This window comes from Macrobrachium rosenbergii, chromosome 23 (assembly GCF_040412425.1).
Source record: "Macrobrachium rosenbergii isolate ZJJX-2024 chromosome 23, ASM4041242v1, whole genome shotgun sequence".
Classification (NCBI taxonomy): domain Eukaryota; kingdom Metazoa; phylum Arthropoda; class Malacostraca; order Decapoda; family Palaemonidae; genus Macrobrachium; species Macrobrachium rosenbergii.
Window position 1 is genome coordinate 9,302,577 of NC_089763.1, and position 11,974 is coordinate 9,314,550.

Genomic DNA, 11,974 nt, shown 5'->3' on the forward strand with positions numbered 1-11,974 from the left:
CCCAGCCAGCAGCAGGCCTTTTCCTGACGAAGGCCGCCCTCACCAAGGCAACCGCCTTGGCACACCAGGATCCTGCTCCCTCCAGCTGACGACAGACGCCAGTAACGTCGCCTGCGGTGCTGTTCTGGAGCAAATCATCAACGGCGCCCCAGCCCATCGCCTTCTTCAGCAAGAAGTTCAGTCCCGCAGAGACCCGCTACAGCACCTTCGACAGGGAACTCTGCGCGATGTACCGCGCAGTTCGGCACTTCAAGTTCCTCCTGGAGGACGCCTTCACAATCTTCACAGACCACCAGCCACTGGTTCACGCCTTCACGAAGCAGGGGGACGCATGGTCTTCCAGACAGCAGCGCCACCTCTCAGCCATAGCCGAATTTACCTGTTCCGTCAGGTACCTCCCGGCAAGAAAAATCCTGTAGCAGACGCCCTCTCCAGAGTCGAGTTGAACGCAGTGCAGCTTGGTGTAGATTACCAGGACCTTGCCAGAGAACAGGCCGCTGACCCAGAAACCCCAGCATACCGCACCGCCATCACATCCCTCAAGTGGCGGGACGTGACCTCGCCCCCCAAGGCCCCAGCCTGCTCTGACATCAGCACAGGCCAGCCCCGCCTTTGGTTCCAGCCTCACGCCGCCGCCAGGTATTCGACATAATTCACGGCCTCTCACACCCCTCCGGCAGGACCACGCCAAACTGCTTTCAAAAAGTTCGTCTGGCACGGGTGCAAAAGGACGCCACGGCCTGGGCAAAACAGTGCCTGCAGTGCCAGACCAGTAAAGTGGGTCGTCACACGCAGTCGGGGGTAGGCGAGTTCCCACAGCCAGGGCGCCGCCGCCACATCCACATCGACGTCGTCGGGCCCTTCCCCATCAGGCGGATCCAGATACCTCCTGACGGTGGTAGACCGTTCGACGAGGTGGCCCGGCCACACCCATGCAAGAAGCCACCGCCAGCGCAGCGCGCGCCGAGGCCCTGCTCTCCAGTTGGGTTAGCCGCCGGTGTCCCGGACCACATCACAACCGACAGGGGCCCCGCTTTCTCTCCGAAGTTGTGGTCTGCCCTGGCTCAACTGCTGGGAACCACGCACCACACCACCACAGCGTACAACCCAGCGCCAACGGCCTGGTCGAACGGTTCCACAGGTCCCTAAAGTCATCCTCATGGCCCGCTGCACCACCGAGGACTGGAAACATCAGCTGCCGTGGGTCCTCCTCGGGTTGAGGACCGCCCCAGAGCCGACGGCACCCCATCCGCAGCTGAACAAACCTATGGGGAACCCCTCGTGGTGCCGGGAGAGCTCGTGACGGATGAACGCCACTCCCCATCACTGCAGAGGCCCGCGACGTGGCCGGCAAGTTCGCCTGCAGGCGCTCATACATCGACAAAGCAACCACCTTCATGCCGCCACAGCTGTCATCCGCCACCCACGCCTTCGCCAGAGTCGACGCCGTCCGTCCACCACTAACTAAGCCCTACAGGGGACCCTTCCGCGTGCTGGAACGGAACAGCAAGGCGTTCCAGCTGGCACTCCCAGGCAAGGACGACTGGGTTTCCATAGACCGGTTAAAGCCCGCCTTCCTGTCGGAGAGTCCCGGCAGCGACGCAGCACCCCTTCCGCCCAACCGCACTCCAGCACGCCCTCACCCCGCAGGCGCGGCCGCCCAGGAAGGGACCGCCCAACCAGCAGCCTCACAGGCGGGAGGCCCTCCGTTATCTTCAAGGAGCCGCGGCACCCTTCAGCGTCCCAGCAGATACAGGGATTAGTCAGACGCGTCCCTCATCTTGGGGGAGTATTTGTAAAGTCACCATATCGGCGCCAGGATAGTTTCGGCGGCGCCATTAATTAAGTCTCCGCTGAGCTTGTTTTCTTTGGTGACTTCCCATTTTCTTCAAGCTCAATTAGTCACGCCTAAAACGTGCCAGGTCACGCATTTTAATCATTTTTACTTTATGCGTATTTATACAAATGTCACACATTGTGTATCACATGTTTCTTCATTCACAGGCATCAAGACTGTATCCATATTGTAGCTCTGTATGTTTTGTATTGTAATTTGTACTCGTTCACTGCATATTATTGTTTATTGTTTCGACCTCAGGTCACAGTCAATTCCATTGTCTCTCGCGGGCCGGCGTCAGTCGGCCGCTATATAAGCTGCCTGGATCTGTAATAAAGTAGCAGTAACTTTTACCTGCTCGTTTCTTTGACACCTTACAGGTCCGCTAATGGCTCTAGGACTACTCTGGGGGTCACCACTATAAGAGGTGCAAAAGAAACGAGCAGGTAAAAGTGACTGCTACTTTATTACAGATCCAGGCAGTTTATATAGTGGCAGACTGGCGTCGAGCCGCGAAAGACAATGAGATTGTGTGTGATCTGAGGTCAATAATAATTAACAATAATATACAGCGAGCAAGTACAGTTTACAATATAAAAACAGACAGAATTCCAATGTGGGTATACTCTTGATGCCTGCGAATAAAGAAACACAAGATACACAATTGATAATAGGTGATCAAATACATATATAGTTTTAACTGATTGAAATCGCGTGACCTGGCACGTTAGGCGTGACTAACTGTATGGCGAAGAAACTGGGAAGTCACCATAGAAAACTTGCTCAGCGGAGACTTGGCGAATGACACGTTCGCTGGAGACTCCGCTGACGGCTCTGTAGGTGATGTTACAGTCTAGCTTATTGGTGGTTTCTTGCTGAATGAATGTGCAGATTCTTCGAAGTTGTTATTGGCTGGTGCGAGCCGCAAAGTAGTTTCTACACACAGACAGGGCAAAACAGAGATTGTTTTGGACATCTGTGCTTGTGGACAGACAAACAGATGGCGATTGTGAGAGACATAATAAACGTACAATGGTAAGACATATATCAATGAAAAGGCCGGGAAATTCCACATATGGACATTTGCATGAGATTCGAGAAAGATTAATGAATACAATGCAGTAGCATAATATATGTGAAATGGCGAGACGTTTGGCATCTTCACAAACAGAAACATATATACAGTTGACACAGAAGATTTGGTGGAACATTATGAGTACATGATTGGAATGTTTGCATGGCAATGCAAGTGTAAGAGACCCATCACACCGATGGCGGTCTCTTTCGAGCACACGTGTGTGTGCGTGCGTGCGTGCGTGCGTCATATCTTCTGAGGGACCCAAACTAAAGAGGGAACAAGAATATCCCGTTTTCTTTCAAGGAATGCAACTTCTACCCTACAATATTTCCGTCTGTTTCTCCCTAACCATTGTTGTCTTGATATATGTACAATCACCACTACTTGCATTGCCATGCAAGCATTCTAATCTTGTACTTATAATGCTCCACCGAATCTTCTGTATCAAACTGTATGTATGTTTCTGTTTGTGAAGACGCCAAACGTCTCGCCATTTCACATATATTATGCTACTGCATTGTATTCATTAATCTGTCTCGAATCTCATGCAATTGGCCATATGTAGAATTTCCTGGCCTTTCCATTGATATATGTCTTATCACTGTACGTTTATTATGTCTCTCACAATCGCCATCTGTTTATCTGCCGACAAACACAGATGTCCGAATCATTACCTCTGTTTTCCTCTGTCTGTGTGTAGATGCTACTTTGCGGCTCGTACCAGCCAATAACAACTTCGAACATTCTGTACATTCTGACAATGCCTCCACTCTACAAACTGAACTAATTGCCATTGCAAAAGCTCTAGAAGACTCTCAGCATAGGCAGGGAAACACAACAATTCATACTGACTCAAAAGGAGTATTACAGGCTATAAGAAAAAGCAAAAGAAAACATCAGACTTCTACCAAACATATGGGCAATCGCAAGCCTCCATCAAAACAGGAACAGGCAAATAACGCTAAACTGGATTCCAAGCCATGTGGGAATCCAAGGAAACGAAGAAGCAGATTCTTTAGCAAAAAGTGGGTTGCTACACAGAAACATTAGTATCAAAATCACCCCCTCGCTCACACAAGTGAAAAACAAGGCAGCAGCGCACTGCCAACTGCAGGAAGAAAGCAAAGTCAGAAGGGCTGTTTTCGGTGGCTCAAAAACCGCCAAATGGTACATGGACACCGTAAACCTAAAACCACACAGTATAATGAAAGACATGCCACGGGCCCTAGCAGTCATAATCCATCGGCTAAGGCTAGGATACCAATGCACATGGCAAAGAATAGTAGACAACCCCCAACCATGCAAGTACTGTGAAACAATCCCAGAAGAACCCCTGGAACAGTACCCTCTAGACTGTACAGAAACAGAACAGTTAAGAACAAGATATGAAAGAAATGAGAGAACATCTACCCAAATGATAAAGCACATGCTGGCAAACTTTCATGAATTTGCAGGGTTCCTATGCTCCTACCCTCCACCACGGTAACTCTAAAGAATCCTTACCTTTAACCACCCGCTCTCCTTCCCAATTCTTAAATCAGACACAACAGACCTGACCCCTACTTTAAACCAGACAACAAATCAAAAGCCACTCCATCTCATCTCTAACTGCTGACTCTTTAGCAATCGCTCTCTCCCCTATCAAAATCACCTTTCATCCACTACAATCAACACGCAGCAAATGCACAAAACACATACACACACAAGAATTAGGACCGGACAAGGAATATGGCTTTAGATCATCACAAGCTAGCATACTAGCTACCTGTGCCTACTACTCAAGTTCTTCTTTTTCTCCATTTGTTGGCCTCTCCCACTAGCCAACACTCACTGCTATCATACTTTTATCCTCATCTGAGGGGTACCTTAGGGTTCAAAGAGGTTGCAACCTTGCCTGTTAAATCTTTTCACTTCAAAATCACCCCCACCAAAATCACTTTCATGCATCATAATAAAGTCTTCATCTAACCTACCCACCTCACAGACTCATCATCAACATAGAGTTACGGGCTGCTCTCAGAGCAAGAGCCCGTGCTGGCACAAGGCCAGCTAAATCTGAAACAACATGTACATTCATTCAGTAAGGAACCACCAATAAACCAGTCAACACCCAGCCAGTATGTCACTCAATCTCCTGTCCTTACAGATTACTATTTTACCAGTGTTAAGGGTGGAGGACGCAGAAATTGACTACAAACTGTTGCATAATCGTAAGTTGGTGATATCGTGTGTTCTAGCTGCATTGCTATATAGTAATTTTCGTGACAATGAGTGTTGCCAGATTCCTGAAGTGCAGAAATTTGAGTCGTTTCAAGGAGAAGCAATCTCCAAGCGTTGAAATGACAGTTTGACACATGAAGCTGCAGAGTAAATGTGGAATAAGCATGATTTGTGTCGAGGTCGACACAAGGTGGTAGCTGAGCCCTGTTTCAGTTAGTACATGACAATGTAGTTTTTTTTGTGGCATTCAGCGCATTTCAGCGCACAGGTGAATGCCTGATGATCTGCGGGCTCAGCACGGGGGATGACTGAACAAAATACCACCTTAGATACAGCCATGCCAGCAGCTTGTGAGCGGAACGGCTCATCAGCATCTTGTCTCAAATATTCTGGAAGCTTTGTCCGGTTAGCACCCGAATATGTGTGTCGTGAAGAAGGGGTGTGTACATTTGTGTGTAGTAGAAAGCCATGCATTCGTTTTGGAGGAGCCGAAGTACGATTTCTCTGGGGCCCAAGTTCCTTGCTGTAAGTTTGTTTCATGGATAGTCATGCACATGCTCATGCATGACCATGCATAGATGTGTAGACACACCAACAACTGTACATGGCCATTATGGGATGTAGCCAGTTAAGTGAATTGGTGACATAAAGACGTAAAATTAGAATGGAGACTGAATAGTGATTGGGGTCTGAGATGGGAAGAATCCCTCTTATAGTTCTTGTGACTGATAAAATGTTTGGGAAGACATTCATTTACCTGTTTCTTTCCATCTTAGTGCTATGCTTATTTACTATTTTTAACCTGTCATGTTAAATTTGCAGAATAAACTATTTTTGTAAACACAGTTTAATTTTTCCACAAGCTAGATGTATGAGAATTTAGGATTCATGAGAGAGAGACAGAGAGAGAGGACTGTTTGATCACGTCTACCAACCATATAGGTAAGATAACTGTAGGATTATTCTGTGGTATACACACACACAATTATATATATATATATATATATATATATATATATATATATATATATATATATATATATATATATATATATATATATATATATATATATATATATATATATATGACAGAAGTGTCCAGTGTCTGTTCTTCAAATCAAACCTGATATCTAAGTGCTTGTCCCGGAGTCTTAGGCACCATTTATATATGGGGGGAAATCGTCCACGATCTGTTCTTCAAATCAAACCTGATATCTAAGTGCTTGTCCCGGACTCTAGTGCACCATTTATATATGGTGACCCCGGAGTGTCCAGTGTCTGTTCTTTAAATCAAACCTGGTATCTAAGTGCTTGATATTTGATTACCAAACTTACCATTTATTCAACAATTATAGTTACCTCACAAAAGCCAGACACCTGAACCCTCATCACACATACAAGATGACTGATTTCTCTAAAGGCAACAGTGATCCCTTATAAAACTTATCAATCATGAAAGAAAGCAGATTAAGTTCATTAAACAGGTGTGAGGTAAAATCTAAGGGCATCACTCCATTAACATTATAAAAGTTCAAATATTTCTATTTATTTCATTTCCCTGGTTCGAGCTCACTTCAATTACTTGAAGGAAAACATCTCACTTACCACTCTATCTCTAATTCAAATCAAAATTACTGGTGGGTCAATGAATGAAACTCTGATATAATATTTTAAATACAAAAATTTATTTCTAAATTCAAAGATTATACATGACATTAACAGTCTCAGGAAATTTATTATTACTTGAAAAATTGGATTAAATCTGAATTAATCATCAGTCAAAATTAATTCAGAAATTAATTTATTAATTCATCAAAAATTATTCAAGAAAGATTTAAATTTTAAATAACAAAACTTGATTGAAAGAAAATATACTGTAAGTAAATTAATTCCCATGTGTTAAACAAAATAAGGCAAATAAATCAATCATATAAAAATGTGGATACAAAAGACACAGAAATACACTCTGCAAAAGATTAAATATCAAAAAATGTAAAGCAAAAATTAAGGCAATACCAAATACATCACATATATGCATAAAAGAAAAATTCTTCAAAAGACAAAGCATAAAACATATAACACGAAAAAATATTAAAAAAGTGAAAAGGTATCTTTACATATAACCACTCTTAAATATTTTTCTTAGTGCACTAGAAACCCACAATTATGTTTACAATACCTTGGTACCAAATTGCTTCGTGTTTTTAACCAGGCGCCACAGTACACACACACTTAATAAAATACACTGTTCAGATAACTCAGACACATTTACTAAGGAATTAAACAGTTAAAGGATATGAGTGACATCGTCTATCTAAATATCAATTACGTTAAAACAGGACATTCGTAAAATCCCGAGAGCGAACGAGCGAGCGAGAGAGAGAGAGAGAGACGCGGAGCAGAAAAACGCAGCTCCTTTCCACAACGCTTTTTGGTCTCTGAATGTGGGCCCCTTTTAGATGCAGAGGGCACAGTCTATGGGTGGAAAGAACAGGTCCCAGACGATGTTTTTATTTTAAAACTCTTTAAAATGATAATTAGAGACAAAGTGGAATTACAGTTAACACTAATATTTATCATTACATAGTTTCAGAACAAGAGAATCTCTAGTTATTATAATAAGAATGGAAAACATCGCTTCACATAACATTCCTCAGTGACGTTCGGCAACTTTCGTAATGGAATTTTCCACCCCTAACACCTTGTACTCTAATGGATTTAATCATATGAGAACTCTTTTACAGTATATGCGTATCTGAACACAAAATCATAGTTATACTACAACTCACACATAAACACGGGGAGATTGCTGCATTACGAAAACCACAGCATAAGACTCCTCCCCCCAGAAGATTGGTTATCCCGGGGTTGAATCCAACGATCCACAACAGGATAAGTAATCAGCAACCACATTGTTCTTACCCGAGATATGCTGTACCTCAATATTATAGGGTTGCAAGCACAGAGACCACCGAGTGAGTCTCTGGTTGTGATTCTTGATCCGCTGTAAAACGTGAGCGGATTGTGATCAGACAGCACTAAAATTTCTTCATTCCTAGGTCTGTTCACATACACTTCAAACTTTTTCAATGCTGTGATTAAGGCTAGAGTTTATTTTTCTATCGTGGAATACACTTTCTGATGCTTTTTCAGTTTCAAGACATGAAACATACGGGATGCAAAAGTTCACTTTCATCTTCTTGAAGTAGTACAGCTCCAATTCCACAGTCAGAGGCATCAACTTGTATCACAAATTTCTTATTGAAGTCTGGAGCCCAAGTACTGGTCTTGAAGTTAAGATGGCTTTTACCTTCTCAAAGGATTCTTGACATTCTGTAGTCCAAACAAACTTAGCTTTGGGACTAGTTAAGTCTGTTAAGGGGGCTACTACAGCTGAGAAATTCGGGCAGAAACGTCGATAGAATCCTGCCATGCCCAAAAATCTCTGTAGCTGTTTTCTAGTAGTAGGTGGGGTAGCCTTACGGATACCCTCTACATTAGCACTTACTGGAGCGAGAATGCCTCTCCCAACTTCAAACCCAAGATACTGCACAGTTGCCTTCCCGAACTCACTCTTCTTTAGGTTGACTGTTAGTTCTGCTTCCCTTAGTTTCTTGAAAACTTTCCTCAGGATCTTCAGATGTTCTTCCCATGTTGCAGAGTAAATGACTATGTCATCCAAATATACACCTACTCCTTCTATGGACCCTAGCAGTTGATCCATCACTCGTTGAAACGTTGCAGGTGCATTCATCAGACCAAATGGCAGAACAGTATACTGGTACAGTCCAAAAGGAGTAATAAAAGCTGACAGCAACTTAGCATTCTCATCTACGGGAATTTGATAGTATCCCTTCAACAAGTCTATCTTGGAGACAAACTTGGCTTGCCCAACATTATCAAGTAACTGATCTATAAGAGGCAAGGGATAATTATCAGCCACACTGATGGAATTCACTTTCCTATAATCAGTACACATCCTAAATGAGCCATCCGGTTTCTTCACTAACACACATGGAGAACTGTAGTGACTTGAACTGGGTTCTGCTAATCCATGCTGTAACAAATATTCAACTTCTTTCTTCAAAACATCTCGATGATAAGGTGACAGGCGATAAGCTCTCTGCTTGAATGGTCTGCCATCTTCTTGGATCTTGATCTCATGCTTGATCAGATCAGTACACCTAGGTACATCTGCAAATAGTTCTGTGAAGCTTCTAATCACTTCACACAACTCACCACCTTGCTCAACACTCAGATGTTTCAGTTTATCCTCCAAATTTTCCAAAATTGAAGAATTATTCATCTTGCTTTCCGCTCCCAATTCATATCCATTGTCATCTTCTGTAGTTGAAGTTGTCTGGGTTATTGACACAGTTTCCATTTTGGTTTCTGAGAAGTAAGGTTTTAAGAGGTTTACATGTACCTTCCTTTTTCGTCTTCGTCTTTCTGGTGTTTCAATTACATAAGTTCTATCACTTAACCTCTCAATTATCTTGTAAGGACCTTGAAACTTGTTGGAAAGGGGAAATCTCTTGACAGGTAAAAACACTAACACTTGCTGACCAACACTAAAACTTCTTAGCTTAGTCTTCTTATCATATCTCCTTTTCATTTTCTCTTGACTCAGTTTCAGATTTTCTAAAGAGAATTTTCTAATCTCTTCCAATCATTTCCTCAAGTTCTTTACATACTCTCCGTGGACTTCCACTTGATTTTCTTCCCAATTTTCTGTAAGAATTTTCAACGGTCCTCTTACTTCTCTACCAAAAATCATCTCGTTAGGTGAACAACCCATGCTTTCTTGATAAGCATTCCTAATTTCAAATAACATCAATTGTACACCAACATCCCAGTCTCTACCTGACTCAGAACAATACTTAGTCAGCATACTTTTCAATGTCTGGTGAAACCTTTCCAAGGCTCCTTGAGTTTCTGGGTGATATGCAGTGGACAACTGTTGTTTCACTCCTAACAAGTTCATCACATCCTGAAACAGTTTGGAAGTAAAATTGGTTCCTCTATCACTTTGTACAATTTCAGGTATCCCAAACTTTGAGAAAAACTCCACTAGTTTCTCAGCAACTATCTTGGCAGATATGTTTCTAACAGGGATTGCCTCAGGATACCTTGTCACAGGACACATCAATGTTAACAGATACTCATGACCCTTCTTCGTCTTCGGCAGTGGTCCAACCATATCTATAATCACCTTGCTAAAGGGTTCTCCCCTAACTTCTATAGGTTGTAGGAGGGCTTTCTGAATGGTTTCATTTGGCTTTCCAGCTATCTGGCAGGTATGACATTCCCGACAGAACTTGCTAACATCTTTGTGAAGTCCAGGCCAGAAAAAATATTTCATGGTCTTCTCCACAGTCTTCCTGATTCCCATATGTCCAGACTCATGAGCTACTGCTACTACTTGCTTCCTCAATGGACGTGGGATCAAAATTTGATGATATTCGCCTCATTCAGCATCTCCTGGTATATCTGCAGGTCTATGCTTTCTCATCAGCAAACCTTCCTTCAGATAATAACAGGTAGGAGTTTGTTGCATCTCTTCTTGATCAACAACTCTGAAAAACAACTCAGCTAAGGATACATCCTTCTTCTGTAGGTCCATTAGCTTCTCCCTGGTCACCTGACCAACTTCAAGGGTTGAGCTCTCAGTATCTGCTAACTCACCTACTGTAGTTTCACTGTCATCTTCAGGAACATCTTGACTACTCAGAGTCTCTTCAGGGACGACAGCTTCTTCTTGGGAAACCTCTTCTTGGTCAACATTAGGGGAAGTATCATTTCTCTGGAACAACTCTTCTAAGCTCAATGATCCTTCTTGAGTGGGTAAATCCTCAGTCTCTTCACTTGCAGGCATAGTCCTCTTCATACTCCTAGTAGTCACACAGCTAGGAAACAGGTGGGGGTTATTCTTCTCCAAATCTACTGTAGGACTAATCCTCAATGGTTTATCTGTCACTATAGGACAAGGAACAAATGGCACACTACCAACTTCATTCCCTAACAGAACATGTACACCTTCAACAGCCAGTGAGTCCTTTACAGCAAAATCAACATCTCCTGTCACTAATTCACATGACAGGTGTAAGCGGCATATAGGAGTTACCTCTTCTCCTCCTATACCCTTCAAAATAACAGAATCTCCTGTAAGATTCTCCTCCAACTGGGGGTGAGCACCACGGACTACCACACTATGGTTGCTCCCTGTATCACGTAACACCTTGACTGGTACCTGCACACTTCCTCCTGGAGTTGTCAGCGTACCCTCGTAGATATATGGCTTAAAAGCCTCCAAACTGCTCAGCCACTCACTGCTTGAAGTTACATTTCCACTGGTTGCTAAACATTCAGCTTGTTTAGTCTCAGTCTTCACTGGAGTTTGACTCCTCCCCACATTGTTCTTTGTAGTCTGTTTCACCTGGTCATTTCTTACTACTTGACCAACTGGTTTGGACTGCCAATGTGTCTGATGACACTCGCGACTGAAGTGTCCTGCTCTTCCACACTTGTAGCAGACAACATTAGGCTTCTGCAATTGCCTTGCAACATTATTATATGAGGATTTTACATTAGGTTGCTGAGGGATATTACCCTGCACTGACTTGGTATTACCACTTGTGGGATTCCCATTAAATCTGCTCCTGAAATTTGGGTGAGACCTAAAACCTGTGCGTTGATTCGGGTACTTGACATTATAGTTCCTTCTGCTGCAAATGATATTGTAGTCCTCACTAAGTGTAGCAACTTTGTCAAGCTTATTCACCTCTCTCTCTCTCAAATAGGCTCTTATGTGTTCAGGAAATCCCCTAAGATATTGTTCA